At 41.5% G+C, this 22,624-nt stretch overlaps 1 protein-coding gene across 4 annotated transcripts in view; it reads left to right on the top strand.

Moving 5' to 3' along the window:
* Positions 1-22,624, top strand: part of Dnajc6 (DnaJ heat shock protein family (Hsp40) member C6) — a 135,811-nt gene that overhangs the window by 11,008 nt on the left and 102,179 nt on the right. Inside the window, exon 2 of one of the 4 annotated variants that reach the window (XM_028778775.1) lies at positions 15,214-15,278. The exons of the other annotated variants lie outside the window; for them this stretch is intronic. The gene's annotated coding sequence lies outside the window, so the exon portion shown is untranslated. The remainder of the gene's footprint in view (positions 1-15,213; positions 15,279-22,624) is intronic. 4 annotated transcript variants of the gene reach the window in all.

Below are 22,624 nucleotides of genomic sequence, written 5' to 3'. Positions count from 1 at the left end.
CAGCTTGATTGCTAAGTCTTCAGGTATGAGAAGGAGATTTATAAACCGATACTCTATCTTCTGAAGTCCAACAGGATACTGTGTCTTGAGTTAAGGAGACCATTCAAATCCCTGGTAAAGGAGACGGTAAACATGACAAGTGGGCCAGCTTTCTTCCCTTACTCTCTCTTCCTCCTCTCCCTTCCATTCCCTTCCTTCTCTGTTTTTGTGACATTCCTTTTTGCTTATTTCAGTGGATGAGAGGGTTATTTTTGGTCTTTAAAGAAATGAAGTAGCTAGGCAGAGAGCCATCCATTGGCCCGGAAGTGAGGATGCCTGAGTTTCTGCTTATCCTCTGACCACTGATTCAGCCATTTCATATTCTGCTCTGACTTTTCTCATCTATAAACATGGGAGGAGTAGGTTTTATAATAGATGTTTTCACACTGGGGTTATGTGAGTTTTCGGGTTGTGTGGCGGTGCTTTTGCATACTAGTAAGATTGTGTCTCGTGACTGAACCAAGTGCTCTCTAGCATACACAAAGCCTGTGTTTGATTCGGGACTTAAAAAGAAAAGAAGTTAGATGACAAAAGAAAACTTAGATTTGAAATTTTATGAGTGAAATACAATTGTACTTTTAAAAATTGAGATGGACTTCAGATGCCATAAAATATACCCTTGTGAGTATACCTTATGAGGCATGCCTAGTCTGGACATTTTGCATAAATGTGATTATACAACATAAATTTTCATATCTGGTTGCTTTTATTTAATGTAAAAGTTTAAAATTTCACCCATGTTGTAGCCTGTAAAAGGGGGTATGAGGAAGGCAGCTGCGGTTATAGGTGATGAACTGCTGGGTCATGTGGATGCTGCCTTCCCCAGTTCCTAAGAGATGGGAAGGGGCTCTTGTTAGTGTCAGACCCTACAGGAATCACAGACTCTGTGAGGTCATTTTGTCTCATCATGGTTACATTGCCGTTGTTTCTTATGGAACCTAGCACGCATGAGCTGTTCCATGGGTATCTCTTAAATAACCAGTGTAACTTTATTGGACTATTGACTTAAAAAAGAAAGAGAAAACAAAACTCACCCAGCTTGCGTCACGATGCATACCTGAACCACCTGAGCTGGAGAGTGGTGAGTTCAAGACTACTTGGTTCCACAGCTAAAAGACAAACACAAACAGATGAAAACCACCACCAACATCAACAACAAATTGACAAATTATAGAGTTGCCGGATATTTCAGAAATGCACAGTGAAGTCTTGTGCATACTTCCTGAGTATAAAATTTTATGTATGTATGTATGTATGTATGTATGTATGTACATATGTGTGCATACATGAGTGCATGTGCTTGTATGTGTGCAGGTCTAAAGTTGATCCCAGTTGTTTTGTTTGACTGCTCTACAATTATTTCTTGAGGCAGGATCTGTTGTAGAACCCAGAACTCCCGATGTGGATAGCAGAGGTAGACAGCCTGCTGCCTGGCTCTCCTGTCTCTGCTTTCTGCGTGCTGGTATCATAGATGGCCACTGTGCCTGCCTAGGTTTTACTTGAGTTCTTGGGATCTGGTCTGTTGTCCTTATGCTTGCACAGGAGCTATCTCCATGGCTTCATTCACCCTCCCATGCGCTGATGGGAAAAAACACGTGTGGGTGGCAGCTCGGCCTGCCCACAGACTGTGCAGTGGCTGTGATGGCCCCCAGCTGCTGAGTGCCTGTTGTGGAGGCTTTTCCTGCTGCGAGGTTTTCCCACATACACGAGAAAGTCCCAGATTTCCAGGAGACACATGGAATCCGTGGAAGAAGTTTATTGATCATGCTGTGAAAGTTGGATCTGAATGTGGATGCGCCCTTCCCACCATGTCAGGAGGAGCTCTCTTATGTGGGGAGTGGAAAAGAGGAGGGGCTAGGGAGGGGAAAACTTAATTCATTAATATGTAAATCTCGAGGCAGAGGCCTGTTAGTCACGCCCTTTACCTGTGTCTTACGTGACTGACCATATAGGTTAAATGGAGATGGGACCGTGTGTTAGGGTGCTGGGTTCTGTGGGCGTGGCCAAACACCTGCAGACTCTTCCAGGCCCATGTCAACTCAGGATGCCCTCCTACAGACCGACAATGCCTCTCTAATACAGCATCAAAAATAAGAAGCTGACACTTGTATATCATCAAGCTGATTTGGGTTGTATGAATTACACATGAACTCATGTGTGTGTCTTCATGTATAGCTTTGTGTAATTTCTGTTAGCATACCTGTGATCTTGAATAACCATTACTGTACTCAACAGTCAACTAAATCATGACTGTAGACTTCCTTGTGTTATACCTTCATAGCCATCCCTTCCCCTTAAGGTCTGGCCTTAAATTAATTTCTTCTTCATCTTTATAATTGTTATTTCTGAAATGAAATCATGAAGTATGTTTGATTTTTTTTTTTAATTTAGCCTGATATCCTCAAGAATAATGGAGGCAGTATGGACCAATATTTCCTTCCTTTTTTCTGACTGAGTACTAACTAGTCTGTGGTATGCACACACCACAGCTTATTTCTTCAGACTTGAAAGACACATGAGTTGTTTCCAGATCTTGTCTGTGGGGAACAGAGCTGCTATGAATGTCTGTATACAACTTCCTGTGTGAAACTAAGATTTCATTCTATATGACAAAGAGCTTAAGTCTGTACTTGCTGGCAATCTGGTAAAGGCATTCTTTTGCTTCTTTTAATTTTTAAAAAATAATTATTTATTTTATGTTTGAGTACACTGTTGCTGTCTTTAGACACACCAGAAGAGGGCATCAGGTCTCATTACAGATGGTTGTGAGCTACCAAGTAGTTGTTGGGAATTGAACTCAGGACCTCTGGCAGAGCAGTCAGTGCTCTTAACTGCTCTTAACTGCCATCTCTCCAGTCCCTGCTTCTTTAGATTTTAAAAGGAATTGCCAAGTTATTCAAAGTGTCTACCATTTTACACTCTTACCAGAACTGCACAACTATTTTCACACACCATGAGTGTGTGCCATTATAACTACACTTCATCTAGCTGTTATGGTAGATGCAGAGCAATGCATAGATTCCTTCTTCTATGCTCCTCCTTCCACCAAGCCAAACCAAACCAAACCAAACCAAACCAAACCAAACCAACCAACCAACCAACCAACCAAACAAACAAAAAAAACCCAACCAACCGAACAACCAACCAAACAAAAAACCATATGGATTCTTACAGCAGCTTTCCAACTCTCAGCAAACATCTTCTGTGATTGTCAAACTTTTTCTTAGCTCTGTGACCTGCCTTACATTTCTTCCCTCCCCAGCCTGAATCCCAGGATCTATGGCAAGTCCACTACTTTCCTGATACCTGGGGAAAGTCACAGCACTGACCAAGTTCATGCCAGGATCTCAACTGCTAGCATCTCAACTCCTGTACATTCCTTTCCTTTATCTTGGTGACTCTCTTCCATTTTTGGAAAGTATTGCTCCAGATGTGTTGCATGCTCTTCTCTTAGATGTCCTTTCCACCTGTGAGCAAGACCTAGAGCATTCAGTTTAAAGCTCTTCAGCATCTTCCCACCAGGGTCTTCCAGATCTTCCATCTCATCTCAGGTCCTTCTCTGTCATGGAAGGGCAGATTGCTTGTGGGCGTTTTGGCCTCTGGAATAGCAGAAATCCCAGTTATCTAGATCAGGAATCATTTTGTTTTTCTCTTTTGATCACTTATAGTGATCAATCACTTACAGTGATATATTACTTCCTAGGATAAAAAAGACCACGGGTTGGCCGGGCGGTGGTGGTGCACGCCTTTAATCCCAGCACTTGGGAGGCAGAGGCAGGCGGATTTCTGAGTTCGAGGCCAGCCTACTCTACAGAGTGAGTTCCAGGACAGCCAGGGCTATACAGAGAAACCCTGTCTTGAAAAACAAAACAAAACAAAACAAAACAAAACAAAACAAAACAAAACAAAACAAAACAAAAACAAAACAAAAACAAAAACAAAAAAAAGACCACGGGCTCCTTCATCTTGCTTGATAAAAGCAAAACACCATGAGAGAAAGAACTAGAAGAATGTGTGATTTTTGTTGTAACTCTATTGAGGATGCATTTGACTTAAAAGTTACAAATGCAGAGCAGATTAATATATTGAAGAAACAAAGTTGCTTCTTGTTGCCCTTCGCTGAGTGCATGTACTCTGTTGAGTGCTCAGCCTATTGGGATGGTTGCTCCCCACCGACAGCTTGTCTGGATTTAGAATCATGGAGATATACCATGTGAAGGCATTTCAAGAAAGGTGTAAGACCCACAAGTAATATAAGGAGTTCTCTCCTAGGGATGGGGTCCCAGGCTGAAGAAAACTGAGAAAGCAAGTTGAGCACAAACATTCATCTCTCTGTGTTTCCTGAATGTAGATCCATTGTGACCTGCTGCCTCAGGTTCCTGCTGCCACGTGTTCACTGATTGATGGGCTATATTCCAAAACTAGGGGACAAAATAAACAATCTCCCCTTATTGCTTTTGTTGGTATTTTGCCACTCTAGTGAGAACAGAAACTAATGCATGTGGTTTCACATTTAAGTGGTAATCCCTAGAGGGGCATTGGCTTAAACACATTAATAACAACCCCAGAGTACCCTAAATGTGTCAGTGTTGCATTAAGAAAAAGAAGTGAAAAACATTTCCCCTGGGAGTGATTTAACCAAGAGTGAGTCCAGATTCAAATCCTCCCTGTGTTGTCTGTCATCTCCTGCCTGTTGTATGAGCCTGATTCTATGCTTCCCTAAATGCTGCTGTCTTGTTTCTCCCTGTGTCTGTGTCTCTAACAAAGGGCTTTGCTCTGTATTTATTAAACAGCACAGAGACACATGAGGGAAGAAATGAGAAGTAGTTTACAGGAATCTTTAATAGCATTTTACAGGGGATGGAATCTTCCTGTCTCTACCCCCACCCCACTCCTAGTTTATCCAGATAACAAGCTGTACTACAAACACCACTACACATAGGTTTATCAACCTATCTCCATGCCACTTTCAACCTTTATGGTAGATATTTGCTTTATAAGGTTGTTTTCAGTCTATTTGCTTTTTCTAGTGTTTATTATCATGATACACACACACACACACACACACACACACACACACACTCTACTCATAGGGCAGAACATGGAAGAGTATATAATTTAAGATTAAAGCTTTATATTAGCTTAGGTTGTAAAATTTGATTACATGGGAAACCCAAAACAAGTAAGGTTGGCTGATACATTGTTCTCTTAAAGGCAGGTTAAAAGAATAGGCTAAGTACACAGCAGGCTAGCAATCTTAAGTCATAAATAACCCCAAGGTGTGTAATTAACTCTGGCTGTGAGGTCCAGCAAAAGTTCCAATCTCTTAGAATGTCAGAGATAGTCTTATAATAATGTATTGCCACATAGGTATTAGTATATCCATCTGTGGATGGAGGCATTGAAGATCGGTGCAGAGACATAACCTGCTCAAAGGTAGACAGCTAAGAGGTGGATCTAGTCTTCTGTTCCTCAAAGGCTTGTAGACTTGGTCCCCAGCTGACGGCACTTTTGCAGATGGTAGAATCATAAGCATGGGAAACATAGCAGAAGGAAGATAGTCATTGGCAGTATGCTCCTGAAGGGAATTTGGGATTCCTGGCCCATCTTTTCTTTCTGCTTCCAAGTTGGTATGACATGAATAGCTTGCTTGACCAATGTCCCATACTACTGCAGGCTCCACAGCAATAGAGCTGACTGGCTGAGAATGGAAACATCTAATGTGAGCCAAAGCTAGGCTTTTCCTCTTTCTAAGTTCATTGGATACAGTATTTTTGTCACAGTGACAGGGCTGGATCCAGGATTCCAGCATGTTTCTTTGATCCCACAACTTATTTATTTGACTTTGTTGAGACATTGTATAATGTTCAGGGTTGCTTCAAATTAGCAACCCTTTTGCCCTAGCTTCTGGAGTGCTAGGATGCTTGCTAGTCACAACAATGTTGTTTATGCTGCTTTGCCTGCCTACATAAAGGCAGAAATTGTCATACCATAAGAATCAATTTCCATGTGTGCATTATAGCTTAAAGTTATTATCTTTAAATAACTTCAGGCCTGTATGGAACACCCAAGCCAGTGGTGAATGAATGAGACGGGAGTAGGTTGGAAGAGCTATAGGGAGGAGTGGATGAGTGAATGGACTCAAGTGTGCTGTAGCATGTACTGCTCGGCCTGATGTAGCAATGCACTTAAAATTAGATTCTTACCTTAATAGATTTGCCAGAAGATCTCATTAAAAGAAATTAAAAGTCCATTAAAACAATGCAGACAAATGAGCTAGTGCAGTATAAAGACATGGACAAGAGGGTAGACTTATAGATGCACTACTCAGATGTCAAGAGCTACAGGTCCACGAGTTCCTCTGACAGTGGGTTGTGACTTTTCTACTTCCATCTTTAGATGCCCTCTCCAGTACCTCTTAAATAGTAATTTTTATTCCTGGTTACAACATGTTTCTCTCATCTTTTTTATCAGTCTTTAGGGGAATAAGTATTTACTTATTTATCTGGGTACTCATTTTATGATCCTAGGATTGAATCAGAGGTCTTGCTCTTAGTAGACAAGTAGGGTACCACCAAGCCACATCCCAGGCCTGGGCCTGTTTTGTTAGGTTTCAAGAGACTGATTGCAGAGACTGACTGTGAATAACCAAGGCCCTATGCACCTGCCACATCTGCTTTGCTGCCTGCTCTTCTTCATGAGAGAGAATGTGGAACACCCCAGGAAGAGCTGCTGGGGGGACTTGGGGCATAGCATTTCTGGGATGATCATTTATTCCAGTGTAAACCCCCTGCCTGCCTCCCTGTTGTTTCTGTAAACCTTTACTCTTCTGCTGGGCTGACACCTGCACACTTCAGGGGCTGAAAAAAAGAATCTGCAGATCTCACCATTTCTTTCTTTCTTTTTAAAAAATTAGTTAGTTTCTAAAACTTATTCATTTTATATCCCACTCACCACCCCATCTGAGGCACCTCATCCCTCAATCCTTCTCCCAACCTTTTCCTCCTCTCCTGAGTAGGAGGAGGCCCCCTGGGTATCCCCCAACCCTGGCACTCAAGTCTCTGCGAGACTAGCTGCTTTCTCTCCTACTGAGGCCAGACAAGGTAGCCCCCGCTAGAAGAACATATCCCAAGTACAGGGCAACAGATTTTGGGATAGCCCCCACTCCAGTTGTTCAAGACTCACATGAAGACCAAGTTGTACATCTGTTACATATGTACGGGGAGGCCTAGGTCCAGGTTCTTTTGGTTTTCTGAGAGCTTCAAGGGTCCAAGTTAGTTGATTTTGTTGGTCTTCCTGTGGAGTTTCTATCCCCTTAAGGGCTGCAATCCTTTCTCCTATTCTTCCATAAGAGTCTCCAGGCTCCATTCACTGTTTGACTGGATCTCACCATTTCTTAAATAGACCTGGCTGGCTACTCCTAGTTCCTGAGTTTAGTCTTGCTTTCAAGCCTCACCTCACAGAGCACCTTCCCAATGTTGTGACTCTTTAGCACATTCTCATGTTGTGGTGACCTTCCAACCATAAAATTATTTTTGTTGGTACTTCATTACTAACTGTAATTTTCTATTGTTATGAATCATACTGTAAATATCTGTGTTTTCTGATAGTCTTAGGTGGCCTCTATGAAAGAGTCCTTTGAGCTTTGTTCTCCTCACCCCCTGCAGGTTGAGAATGATGGACATGGAGGCAATGTGCTGTCAAATCCTGAGTCCTTATATACTACAAGTTAGCTTCCAGGTTAGGAATCAGCTTCCTTGATTCTATTTTTATCTTTCATAATTTGTTGATGGCTTACCTTTGAATTTTCTTTTCTTTCTTTCTTTTTTTTTTTTGCTTTTCGAGACAGGGTTTCTCTGTGTAGCTCTGGCTGTCCTGGAACTCATTCTGTAGACCAGGCTGGCCTCAAACTCAGAAATCCACCTGCCTCTGCCTCCCAAGTGCTGGGATTAAAGGAGTGTGCCACCGTTGCCCAGCACCTTTGAATTTTCAAGAAAAGGTTAATATGGTAGAAGAAAAGGCAAAAGGAAGACATTTATTTCTAATGTGACATTCTGTCTTAGTCAGGATCTTTACTGTATGATGAAGCATCATGACCAAAAGTTACCTGTGGAAGAAATTGTTTATTTGGGTTTCATATTCTGAATCACAGTCCAGTGAGGTAGTCCAAGGCAGGAACCAAAACTGGACAGGAACCTGGAGGCAGGAGCTGATGCAGAGGCTATGGAGGAGTGCTGCTTACTGGCTTGCTCCTCATGGTTTGCTCAGCTTGCTTTCTTGTAGAACCCAGGACCACCAGCCCAGGGCTGTCCCATCTACCATAGGCTAGGTCTTCCCCTATGGAAATTAAGAAAATGCCCTACAGACTAGCCTGATTATAGCCTGATCTTTTGAAGGCATTTTCTAAATTGAGGTACCCTCCTCTCAGATGACTATAGCTTGTGTAAAGTTGACATAAAATCAGATGGCATAGATCCCTTCCTCACAACAGCATTTGGAGGTAGAAGCACAGGTCACAGGCAACAATGACTAAGAGCACTGAAGAAATGGGCAGAGCCAGTCTTCTTGGGTGATGAACTGCTAAAGTTTGGTGTAGGGGGATATTTAGAAAACTGTGACTGGTCCAGCTTGCCCCCAGGCAGCCACTATGTTCCTGCTGCTCCTCAGCTCTGACTGGGACTCTGGCTAGCTAGAAGTGCAGGCCCTGGCACCCACGAGATGCCAGTGTGGGGGATGGCTTTGCCAATCCACCATGCTGCATCCACAAAGCTCGGCTGAACCCTAGACAGTATCTGCCATCTTTGCAGTACCCAGCAGAAATGAGACTCTTAAAGCTTAATGATTATCTAAAGGCTTTATATATTCAGAAATGTTCAATCAACAAGATGCCCACACAATTAGTGTTGTTACCCAATATCTAGCCTTTTGACTGAAGTTGCTACCCAGGACAGCTTTTGACCTAACCGTGGTTCTCCATGGCTGATAGCCTTCTTCTTCTCCACCCCTTCCTCTCTTTCTCCCCTCCCCTTCCTCTCTCTCTCCCAGCTCTACCACCTCTTCTATTGCCTAATCACCAAGCTCCACTGTGAATACAATGTAGCAGAATAAGTATCCTGTTACACTTTGGTTTCAGAATTTTTTTGTGTGTGTGTGATGATTTTTCAGTGTGATGCCAAAGGAAAATTGGCTTTTAAGGAAAACTTTAAAATAAACATAAAAAAGTACATCTATATTGTGTATATATGTTTATGTATATAAATATATACATTACACACACACACACACACACACACACACACACACACACACACACAGGCTAATGAAGTTTTATGTGTTCTTATGTAACTTGAGTCCAAGCCAACTAACACTGAGAGCCCTTTTGAATTCTCGATGTCTTGCATATACACAGCATAACTCTGGTCCAAGGGATCATGCTGTGGATTACTGTCATGGTTCTGAATTTCGTGTAGAGGGAACAATTCAATGTGTCATTTGTTCTAGTTTCTTTTGCTCAGATGATCAGGAGATCCATCTGCAGTATATGGAACATCTTTTCTCATTCCCAGGTGGTTCCCCATGAAGTGAGTACATGACAACAGTGTTTTTATTTGGACAAATACTTGGCTGATATACCACTTGGGTCTGCTATAGGAACTGCTTATGAACATAAATATATGTGCCTTCGGTTTCATCCACACAGACATCATGTATATACATACATACATACATACATACATACATACATACATATGTGCATACAGACATGTACACCTTAAAAATAATTAACCATTGCAAACCTATCACTTAATCAACTTTACACACAAGCACATCTCCTTAAACTTCAACATTTCACCCTTGGCCCCCAAAGGCTCAGGTTTTTCTCATAATGCAAAGCTCATTCAGTCCATCTCCAAGAGTCCCCATAGCAACAGCTCCAATATTGTTATAAAGTTCAAGTTCAAAGTTTCCTAAGATTAAAGGTAAATTCTTAGCTATGAGCTCCTATAAAATAAAAAGAAAATTGTAAACTTTCTGATAGCCCAGGATAAGCATTCCATCTCAAATGGGGTAGGCGGTGGTACAGAAAGATGTGATGGGGCCAAAGCAAGAAAGATCCAAGTGCATCGGGATCAACATGAATCCTGTAGCTTCTTGTCTGGCATTTCATAAAGAATGCATCATGTGGTGATATAATCTCCCAGTGCTTAGGCAGCCCCATCTCTATGGCCTTCCTGGCCACAGCCCACATGATTTATTTTTTGTGCTTTCTATTCTTGTTGTCTGTGGTTTGTTTGTTTGTTTGTTTGTTGTTTTTCCTTAGCAGATATTTCAAGTTCCTGGCATTGCTAACTTCCCAGGTCCTCTTACCATGTTTTTGCCTCCATGCTCATAGTTTCATACATTGCCCTCTCAGAGGCTGCCTACGATGGTCTTGATGCTGCCACACATAACTTGTCCCCAGGTCTTCTTTGAAATCTACATGGAAGTAATCATTGCCCTGTAGTTTTTGTGTCCTGCATACTTGCAAAAGTGGCATCCTGTAGAAGACACCACCACCCACAGTTGAGGTCTGCACGCCTGGACTGCAGAGCAGTAAGATGAGTCCTGAGGAAACAATTTTAATTTTTTTTTTTTTTTTTTTTTTTCGAGACAGGGTTTCTCTGTGGAGCCCTGGCTGTCCTGGAACTCACTCTGTAGACCAGGCTGGCCTCGAACTCAGAAATCTGCCTGCCTCTGCCTCCCAAGTGCTGGGATTAAAGGCGTTCGCCACCACAGCCCGGCAGGAAACAATTTTCTAGTCAGGCTGCTGCTAGCAGTATGACTCTGAAGTACTCTGTGCTCAAAGGAAAGTATTTCACACCCTAGAGTTTGTTGTGAGTGGGTTCTGGACAGTTCTTGAAAATGTATATAAACACATTTTTCTGATGCTAATGACTTCTTTTAAATGACCCTAAACCCTTTAGAAACCATACCTTTCTTTGCTCTATTTGCACTGGCTTTTATGATCAAACTGTGAATTTTTCAAGTCTTTCCTACTCTGCATTTTACTTCCTGTTCTCGCTGCAAGCTTGGCTAGAAGACGCTGACAGTAACCATGCTACACCCTGAAGTCTGGGTTGCTTCGAAGTTTCCTTGCAAGGGTCACTTTGTCTGTCACCTTTGAACTCAGCCTCCTGTCAAGACACAGGGCATGGATAAAATGTAGTAAAGTTCTTTGCCAACATGGAAACAGGAATGGCTTTTAGCCCAATTCCCAACAGAATTCTTATTCTCATCTGAAACCTTACAAGAATATTCTTTATTGTTGTATCAGTTATTTTATGTTGTGAGAAAAATTTCATGATCAATAGAAAGTTAAATAAGTGTATTTATTTTGTGTTACATCCATGATGGCGAGGGAGGCGTGTCAGCAAGCAGACAGTGTTGAGTGGTCACATCCCAGCCACACAGGAAGCAGAGAGAGTGAGCAGGAAGTGGGGCAGGGCCATAAATCTTTAAAGAATGCCCCTAATGACATAGTTTTTCCATCAAGGCTATACCTCCTAAAAGTCCATATTTCCCCCAAACAGCACCTACATCTAGGGATCAAGTATCTAAACACATGAGCCTGTTGTACCATTTCTCATTTCAGCAACAATAATCACCCACATTTCTGTCATCATCCTGACTCTTTGAGCTCAATGTTCTTTGCTTGTAGTAGCCTAGACTTTCTTTAGCCCACTTCTAATTTTTCCAAATTCCTCTTGCAAACTAGTGACACAGTATAGAACCACTCAGTCAGGCTTTTACAGAAGTGACTCCACTTTACAGGGCTAGATTTGCGTGTTAGTCATTTTTACATTTGCTGTGACCAGATACCTGAGAGAGCATATTGAAAGTAGAATTGGCTCCATGGATGCTTGGGTCTGTGATGTGACACTTAATGATGGCATCAGAAGCACATGACAGAGACTTCTCAACTTGGTACACATTAAATAGAAAGAAAGAGGGGGGATATAGACAGATAATTAAGAGGTAAGTAGATACATATATGTGTGTATATATATATGTATATATACATATGTACATATGTATATATACATATATATATACACATATACATAGATAGATACATAGACACATAGATCGATAGATACAGATAGATGTATAGATACATAGAGAGATATAAAGGTACCTAGATATAGATAATACCTGCATTATCTGGATTTCTTTTATCGTTTTTGTATTTCTTCCATGCAGCTCATGGTGTGGTACTGCCCATATTCAGGGTAGGTCATCCTTCATTAATCAATCCTTTTTAGAAACATTCTCCAAGACAACATCAGAGGTGTGATTTTTCTACTCTGGTAAACAGTTTTCAGTGTGATTGTGTTGGCAATGAAGAATCTCCATTATAGAAGGCAAAGCTTTAGCAAGTACTGCTTATCAGTGGTGGTACCCAGTGTACTGTCAGCAGGGTAAGGGTCACCCTGTCATGCCACATTTTACCAACATTTGATTCTGTCAGTCTTTAAAATTTAAGATATCCAGTTCTGTATGGAGTAGGTCCCTGTGGTTACAATTTGAGCTTTCCCTGTGACTCATCGGTTAAGATCCTTGTCATAAATATATTGGCCACTTTTGTGAGAGAACTAATTGTAATAACCTTTACCAATTTTTTTTTCAAGACAGAGTTTCTCTATGTAGCCCTTGATATTCTGGAACTCGCTCTGTAGACCAGGCTGGCCTTGAACTCAGTGATCTTTCTGTCTCTGCCTACCAAGTACTGGGACTAAGGACATGCACCACCACTACCTCCCTGTTTAATTTCTCACTGGGACTTCTTTGTTGTTCTTACTGATTTGTAGATTTTCATATTAATTAATTAATTAATTAATTAATTATTAGTGTGTGTGCATGATATGTGTATAGAGGGCATGTATGTAGAAGTAAGAGCCTGACTTTGAGAGTTGGTTCTCTCATTCCACTATAGGGTCCAGGGCTTGAACTCAGGTTGTTAGACTTGAGTGTCATGGGCCTTTACCTGTTGGGCCATTTCACCAGCTCTGATTTGTAGACTTTTATTATTTAATTACATATTTTATATAGAAATTATTTGGGTAAATTTATTGTGAATATTTCTTTACAATATGACTTGTATTTATATTTTTACCTTAAGTTTTTTTCAAACTGATTCTTAACTGAGCTAGCCTAAATTTGTGATCCTCCTGCTTCATTTTCATGAATGTTAGATTACAGGAATGTATGGTGATATCCAGCTTCTTAGTGATGTATTTGATGGGAAATAAAAACTATATTCTTTGGGGCGGGGTGTCTGGGGGAACCTAAGGCCTCATTCCTGCTATGCATGTGCTCTACTGCCGAGCAGTGAATCTCAGATTCATAACAGCCTTGACTGGTGTCTGCTAATTTTCATTACTGCCTCCGAGATTCTGTTTAACAAATTCTTATTTTCCTCAGTGTGATAAAGATATTATTTTACACTTTCTTCTCAAAGCTTTGTTTTAGAATATGCAGATTTATGAAATTTTTAATGAATTTGATCTGTTGAAAAGAAAACTTAAGTGAGCTTGAATAAAGACTTTGCCACATGTGTATTAAGAAATTATTTAGTATGGCAGTGGTGGCGCACGCCTTCAATCCCAGCACTTGGGAGGCAGAGGCAGGCGGATTTCTGAGTTCGAGGCCAGCTTGGTCTACAGAATGAGTTCCAGGACTCTCCAGAGAAACCCTGTCTAAAAAAACCAAAAAAATAAAAAAATAAAAAAATAAAAAAATAAATAAATTGTTTTGGTGTCAGTGATTGAACCCAGGAACTCATTCACATGTGCTAAACAAGTGCACTTCCATTGAGCTACAGCGCTATCCTGTCATAAAATTCATAGACATAAGAGTGTGTTGTATAGATACTGTACACCATGACAGGTTTTTGTCATGTTCACATATACACATGTGTGTTATGCAGTGGTCAAATCTAGCTGATAAACAAGTGCATTACCTCACATAATTATCATGTTGTGATGAGAACACAAGTGTACTGTCTCTATAGTTTTCAAGAATGTAATAAGCCATCATTGAGTGTGGTCACAGTGCCATTTAGTCGAGTTCTTAAACCTATCCCTGTAATTATGTCCCTTTGACTAACATGTCTCCACCCCCACTCCACTTCACACCGGGCCAGCTCTGATAATCACCATTTTACTCTCTGTTTGCATCAACTGTTTAAATCCTACATGTGTAAGGTCATGTGGCATTTGTCTTTCTGTACATGGCTTATTTCATTTACCATAAACATCCTCCATGTTCATTCATGAATCCCAAGGATTTCCTTCTTTCATAGCTAAGTAGTATTCCATTGTGCATGCATACCACATTTTCTTCATCAAGTTTTATACGACAGATATCTTAATTCAGTACCTTAACTATTATAAATAGTACTTCCATAGATATGGGAGTGAAGGTGTTTATGTGGCATATTGATTTCATTTCATTAGAATATATAGCAACTTGTGGGTTTTCTGGAACAAGTAGTTGTACTTTTAATTCTGAGGAACCTGTGTGTGTGTGATCCTGGTTCTACCTTCTTGTCAACATGTTCCCTTTGTCTTGTTTTGGTTGTAGCTCTTCTGAGGATAGGATGATAGCCACTGTGGTTTTGATTTGTACGGCAGTGATGACGCGAAATATTGAACACCTTTCCATATACACAATGGTTATTTCTTTGTCTTCTTTTGAGAAATGTCTATTTTTAATTGATCATTTGTTTTCTTACTCTTTCCCCATTATGTGTTCTTGGTACTCTGGTTGACAGTGAGGAGGGTCAAAATGTGTGGGTTTGTGTCTGTCTTTCCAGTCTGTCGTGTTGTCTACAAGTGAGTTTGTGTTGGTCGGCATCATGTGGTTTGTCACTATAACATTGTGGTGTATTTTGAAGTTAAGTAGTACGATGTTTCTAGCTTTGTTCCTTTTGCTTAAGAGTGCCTTGCCTATTTGGAGTCTTTTATGAGTTCCCATGAGTTTCAGGATTATTTTTTTCTCTGTGTGGTTAATGTTACTGGTATTTGGTAGTGATCACGGTGAGCTTATACTTTGCTTTGACTGGTGGACACTGTAATGGCATGAAAGCACAGGATGTATTTCCATTTATTTGTTTCTTCTCCAATTCCTTTTCAGTGTAAAGATCTTTCATCTCTGTGATGGTGTCAACTTGGCTGGAGTGAGGATTGCCCGGAGAACTGGTAAAGCTTTGTTGTGGGGTGTGTCTGTGTCCTGAGGCATTTGAGTCATTGACTGCGTAAGGAGGCTCTGCTCTCAGTGTTGGCTGGTGTCATCCATTCAACTGAGGGCAGTCAGACAGCACGAAATGACCAGAAAGATTTTTGGTCTTTGCTTCTTGGATCTAGGGTTTGTAACTGTTCCCTCCTGGACATCAGCACTCCAATTTTAGACTTCAGAACATATACTAGCAGCACTCTACTGTCCTTAGGACTTAAGTCTCTCTCTGAGAATTATACCACTGGCTTCCATTGTTCTGAGGCCCGGGTGCTTGGCCTGAGCCACGGAACAGTCTTCACAAGGTATGACTTCGTCAAGTGGATTTTGAGTCATTTGACTTGTTCAGGATGGGAAAGAGCTGAGGATGAATTAAGAGTAAAATGTAGGGATGGTGCTGTGTACATGAATAAAATGAGACATCATCACACAGGCCTTGTTGGGTACATGAGGAGAAGCTGAGGAAAGGATCTGAGATGTACTGGATGCCCATTACAAGTCAGTTGCTCTGTCAGATAACATCCTTAAAGGTGATTCTGAGAGAGAAGTCTTAGTCACAAGTCTAACAGCTTTGAGTGATTTAACTAACATAGCTACTGGATGGTGGAGTTAGGATTCGAACTCAGATCTATATTGTTTTCTCCTTGCTCTCTTCCACTCCTTTTCCATGCACTTCCCTTCTCTTTCTCCACATTTTCAGCTGTCCTGTCATTCCTTTTGTGAATTTCTGAAGCTCTGCTCTTCCTTCCTTTCTATGGAACAAAAAAATCTATCTTCTTTTTCTTTGAGATAGGATCTCTATGTAGCCTTGGCTGGCCTAGAACTCACTTTGTAGACGAGGCTCACAAAGATCCTCCTACTTTTTCTTCTTGAGTGCTCGGATTAAAGATGCAGGTCACCTATTCTTACTGGGCCACGGAGAACCAGCTTCCCGCCCACTTTCTTACCCTAAAGTATTACACTTTTTATTGTAGCAATTATGAAGCAATTCCAAGCAATTCTGAAGCAATTCTAAGCAATTCACTTAGGAATCACTGTATAAGGAACCATCTAAGCAGAGTGGTTTGAGACAACATACGTTTATTTAGCTCATGCTTCCACTGTCAGGAGTTAGGTACATCAGCTCAGCAGTGCTGATCTGGTTCACACCATCTGCTCCCATGCCTGGGGCATCAGCTGAGATGCTGGGATCATCCTACAGCTGGCTAGCTAGAGCTCATACTTTAGAAGAGAGGAACCAAGGAAGCCAATGGAAGCCGGAGACTCTTGGGTCTAGGCACAGAGACAGTACAGTAGCCCTAGCCCTGTCTTAGCTCAAGCTGCTGTAACAAAGTATCCCAGACTGGGTGGCACAAACAACAGTTGTTTGTTTCTCATAGTTAGATGCAGGGAGGTCAAGGTCAAGATGCTTAGTATATGGTGTAGATCATTTTGTGGCTCATAGGAAGCCATCTTCTTTTTATGACTTCACGTAATGGAAATCTCTGGTCTCTTTGCTCTTTCACAGTTACTAACGCCTTCCCAAGGCTCCCACTCTCATGACCTCATCATTTAAAACTACTATTTTAAAAACTGATTGGCTCTTTATTACAACTTCATGTGCACTTAGGATGTATTCTGATCACTCTCTCTCCACATCCTCTCTTAACATCCTTCCATTCTTATCAAGTCCTCCTCTTCCCGGCTTCCAGTCCCTTTCCTGGCTTTTCTGACTTTTGGTTTTGTCTTGTGGCCCATTTAGAGCCACCTGGATCAGCACTGGATTGATACAATCCATTGGAACTTGGTGGGTTCATCAGTGGGCACACAACTGAAGCCAATGGTTCCCTCTCACCCTGAATCTTATTGGTAGCAAGTAGTTCAGCATCAAGGGGCAGGACACCCTGCGTCGTCCTCCACCCTTGTCTGCTTGCTGATTGGATCATTTTTGAGTTGTCTTAATTCAGGCATCTACAGGTCCTGTGAACTTATGATTATAATGGCTAATCTGAAGCTCTTCTCCCTATACTCTGGCTGTTACATGCTTTCTATCCCCTCTGCCACAGTGTTCCTTAAGCCTTAGATAGGATGGTATAGATGACTTGCTAGGGCTGAGTATCCTACAAAACCTCATTTTAACCCAAATACTTCTTGAAAGTCCCCCTTTCCCATATAAACATATTAGGTGGTTAGGGCTTCAGCCTAGACCCTTTGGGAGGGCCTCAGTGATACCAAGAAAAGGCAAACTCCATTTCTTTTACTGTACTCTATGTTCTCCTACTATAGCACATGGTGCTTCCAAGTTTCCAAAAATGCATGGGTATCTCTCATCATCAGTTAGCAAACAATCAATTCTATAGCAGAACTCAACTCAATTCTGCCCATCGCTGCTTGTGGGCAGAATCAGATCTTGGATTCAGGGCTCAGTTGGAGTCCAGGCCTCAGGGTTTCTGATCAGCTGGCCACAAGCAGCTTTCTACAACTCCCTGGCTTGGCTTTGTTCATTTGCTAGGGCAGCTGAGAGAACTCAGGGAGAAAATTACATTTATTGGTTTATTGTAAGGCCACAAACAAGGACACACATGGGACCATCTGACAGGTGCCTGGCTGCTCCTGGGATGTGGACTAGTTCCTCCTCTCTTTCTTCGGTCTCCACAGGTTCCCAGAAGCTCTCTGAGGCCTTCCACTGGGGTTTTATGGAGTGGTCATTGCACAGGCATGACTGAGGCACGGGCAACTGTGTACCAATTGGACTGGACAGAAGGTTATCATCTAGTGTTATGAGACAGTGAGAAACCCAGCACAACTTGTCTGTTCAGATTCTTCTTGGCCTCTCTGTGCATCGTGCCTTCCTTTCTGGTATGGGGCAAGACCCCATGTAGAATGAAGGTCTTAGGACCTATTATTAGACAAGGTAGCCAAGAATGTCTTTCTGGTCAGGAGTTAGACAGGAAAGCAGAAGGTTATAATATACTTTAGGTTTTAGTGATCTGACTTGGGGAAGAAAGATCCTAGTTTTTACAGTGTGCCTTGAGGAGAAAAAAGAACAGAGAACAGAAAAAAGAACAGAGAAAGAGGTTTTGCTCTGAGGCCCAAGTTGCCCCAGCATTATAACAAAGACATATATATTTTTTTTATCCTTTATAGCTTTAAACCTGCTTTTAAAACTAAGGCCAAATACTTTAAATAAAGCTATACTTACTGTTCTAGCCATTTTGCAAATAGTAAGAACCATGCTCTCTCTCTCTCTCTCTCTCTCTCTCTCTCTCTCTCTCTCTCTCTCATGTGTGTGTGTTTTGTGAACACAGAGGGTACCTCACAGGCTAGAGAGTATGTGGCAGAGGGAAGACATATGTTAGTGACAGTACTTAATTCTATTCATGAATCTGCACATATACACAAAAAATGTGCATTTAGAGATTTTTTTCATGAAAGTCTCTCTTTGATTTGAAAGGAAATAGAGTACTTATGTTTACGGACCACATTGGAGAGACCTTAGCCCATGCTTTTCTTTAGTGGCTGTCTTTCAGGACTGTGTTGAGCATGGCTCACTACACAGTGAGTTGCAGAGCTTCAGAGCAGAGGCCAGAGGCAGAGGTTGCAGTCTAGGCTCTGCACTGATTACTTGTTGTTTGAAAAAATGTTTATTCTTTGAGTTTTACTTTTCTTACTTATGACTACAGAAATCTTGTCTCCTTCAGTTGTTAGGTAGATTGAAACAGTTTATTTCTGTGATGGATGTGCAGTAGCCACACCCTGGAAGAGGCTACTGAAAAATAAGATACACAGGAAATGTAATATGCAAAGCCTAGCCAAGTATGAAGCAGGAAGAAAATCTTCCTGGTTCCACAGTGAAGCAGCAATACTTTGTATCTACTGAGATAATGAGAGACACTGTAAAACTAAATTCATCTGTGAGTTCATTTGTTTCACTTTTGTTTTTAATATAGCCACTGGAACTTTGAAAGTTGTATTTTTTTTCTGTTAGTTTCTATTGCTGAGACAAACACTGACTTAGTGAAGGAAAGTTTTAGTTCATCTTATAACTCCCAGCTCACACTCCGTCACTGAGGGAAGTCAGAGCAGGAGCTCAGAGCAGGAACCTGGAGTCAGGAACTGAAGTAGACACCATGGAGGGATGCTGTTTATTGCCTTGATCTGCCTAGCTTGTTCAGTCTGCTTTCTTATATACCCCAAGACAATCTGCCTAGGGTTGACACTTCCCATGGTGTACTGGGCTTTCTTACATCAATCATTAGCCAAGAAAACACCCCACAGACTTGCCTATGACCCAATGTGACAGAAGCATTTTCTCACTTGAGATTCCTTCTTCTCAGATAATCTTGTCTTGTGTCAGGTTGACAAAAGACTAGCGTAACAGCACATAGTTATTGTTCACTGGTGGCTTGCATCCTATTTCTTCAGATCTGCTTTTGTGACTATGAAGTATTGTATAAACGTTAGCTTTATCTTGAACAGGTATAGAAAATGTCATTGTATAGGTTGGGATTCGATTTCTATCTAAAGCTTATTAACATTCACTAAAATTTTAATGTAAGCTTTTATGTAGGCATCTTAGTTTTTTCTCCTGATGTATACAGAAGGGAAGAAATAATTCATTTATATGAATAAATGAAAACTTGAGTGCTCTAGATTACAATTATGTGAGCGTCGTGTCCTAGAGTAGGTAGAACTCTTGGCTACACACACCACAGAGACAGTACAATCAATCTGATTAAAACAGGGGTGATTATAGTATGGAAAGGCAATGGTCTTCTGGAATTAGTACACTTAGAAAGTTGTCTTCTTATGTCTCTTTTTCTCCCAAATTTACTTCTTTCTCTTTGACAACACTTTCTTCTCAACTCTCCTGTCCCCAACATATCAGAAGCACAGATTGTAGGCAATCTGTGTTATCTTTACTCCAGGGCAGGATTCAGTTTGACTTACTCTCTGATTTTCACCTGTTGACCTAGCTTCATTTTAGATATTGATCTTGGTAGGTCTGGGACAGCTCCAACTCCAGCCAGAGAAGAGGAGAATTTTCCAGAAAGAGTGCTTCTTTTGTTTGCTTAAAGAAAATGTGTCTTATGTCTGCTTTTTAGATCTGGCTTGTCTCCCAGAGCTTCATGGGCTGAGTATCCAGTGACACTGGGTCCCTCGTATCATACTGTGAGAGCAGTGGGCCCTTTAAGAGGTGGGCTTAGTGTAAGAAAATTAAGGCTCCAAGCTCATGAATGGATTAACATTGTTTTGTGGTAGTGGTAAAGTGGACTCATGCTGGGCCTGGTGGTATAAGTCTATAATCCTAGTTACTCAAGGAGGCTTAGGCAAGAAGATCCCAAGTTCAAGGCCTGCCCTAAATTGCCCTGAATTAAGTGAATTCAATGCTTAGCCTGGGATAAGTTAGCAAGATCCTTTTTCAATATGAAAAAATAAACTTAAAAGATGACAGGGATAAAGTTTTCTGATAAGTGCTTGCTTAACATATAGTAGATATAAGGCACTAGGTCTGGTTCCTACAGCACAAAGAGTAGATGGATTTCGGTGAAGGGTAGGCTGTTAGCAAGGGCAGGCCTTGACTCTCTCTATCTCTTGGTTTCTTGTTGAGCAATGTTCCTTCTGTGTTCTAGTTCCCTTAACACTTTTCTCCCATGTAGCAGGGAGTCTTTGCCAACTGTACCATGCTGTTTGGTTCTTCCTGTCACCAGAATTGTGAGCCTCATAAACCTCTTTTAAAACGACATCAACCCATGTACTTTTTATAGCACTGTCAAACAGGGCAGGACCACAGTAGTAACTAATATGTACAGTCAATAAGTACAGTGAAAAGCTTCAGTTAGAACAGAGAAGATTAGGGCTCAAAAAGGTTCTGTATTTTTGGCCAGTTTTAAACTTCCAGGCTAAATGTTCATGTCTCTTTAAAGCCCACATGTTTAACCAATACACCAAGAGAATTCTGGTAAATTGGGTTGCGCTGACTTGACTTTTAAGGAATTAACTCTTTTGCCCCATCTACATTAGATCATTTCCCATGGTGAGACTTCACATGAATGAACTGGTTCCTGGTAATACCAGGAAAGTTCTACTGGAACTGGGGAATGGGTACTGGGAGCTTAAGGATCTGTCCTGTAACCTTGCAGACAAAGCCAGAAAGGAAATGGGAAAGCACATCAGTTAGTGCCTCTGACCTACTGTGTTTCAGATGTTAGCATCACAGACACACACACACACACACACACACACACACACACACACACACACACAGAGCGCCATTTACTACCATTACATGATTCCCTGTGGTCCACAGCTCACAGGCATGGTGATACTAGCGACAGAGGTGAGCATCATTACATTGTTTTCTGTCACTCACAAACAATATGCGGTCTAAAGGAATATTGACTAAGAATGATGGTTTATACCTCACTCAAAACGGGGAGTCAGGTCTAGAAGGTGTAAAGCTCATGATCTGGTCGAAAACAAAAAGAAAATTCAAGCCAATATGGTTTGAAAAGACAAAAATGTCTGTTTTCATCAATTCTGTAGAAATACGAGAGGACAGTATGCGGTAGCTTGTTGGGTGAGTCCATTTCAAACATGTGGGGAGTTTGACATGAACTTCTCAGGAAAATTGTTCTCCATCTGTGGCTCCATGCTCTCTATCAGTAATGGGTGCAGCAGGCAGTAGCGGTGAAGCAGTAATCAAGAGCCGTTCTCAAAGATGGCTCATCGACTTCCCATGGAAGGAGTGCTAACATGGCCTGACATCATGGAGTCCACAGGCTGGAGAGGGAAGGCACAGTGTAGACAAACAAGTGGAGCGTGTTGTGACACGTTCAAAGATGTACAATGTACTATGGGAGCTGATAGAATCATATCTAACCTGCTTCTGACAGCTTAACGATTCCTTGGGGACATGCTGTTCACAAAGGGACTTGAAGAGAAGGTTGGACATTCGGGAAATCCAGGGATGCCAAATGTCTGGACCTAAAGACTGAGGTAGAGAGACTTGCAAGGTGAATTAGCGGGTAAAGGCAGTTTGCTGCTGGCTTGCTGATCTGTGTTTGATCCTTGGGAGCCACGTGGTAGAAGGAAAGAACCAACTCCCTCAAGTTGTACTATGACCTCCACATGTGCGTGTGTGTGCATGCACATGCACATACACACACAATAAAGCAATGAAATATAATAACAATCGTTTAAAAAAGAATAGAGGTGAGGTGAACCAAGAAACAAGAGGTCTAGTTCTGAGGGAGAAGTAACAGTCCTGGAGTGTGAAGGGTACATGTGTCAAACACCTAGATCAGTGTCAGCCTTCCTGATGCTGTGACCC

This window comes from Grammomys surdaster, unplaced genomic scaffold (genome assembly GCF_004785775.1).
Source record: "Grammomys surdaster isolate TR1022 unplaced genomic scaffold, NIH_TR_1.0 341, whole genome shotgun sequence".
NCBI classification, from domain to species: domain Eukaryota; kingdom Metazoa; phylum Chordata; class Mammalia; order Rodentia; family Muridae; genus Grammomys; species Grammomys surdaster.
This window is presented reverse-complemented; position numbering and strand designations above follow the sequence as displayed.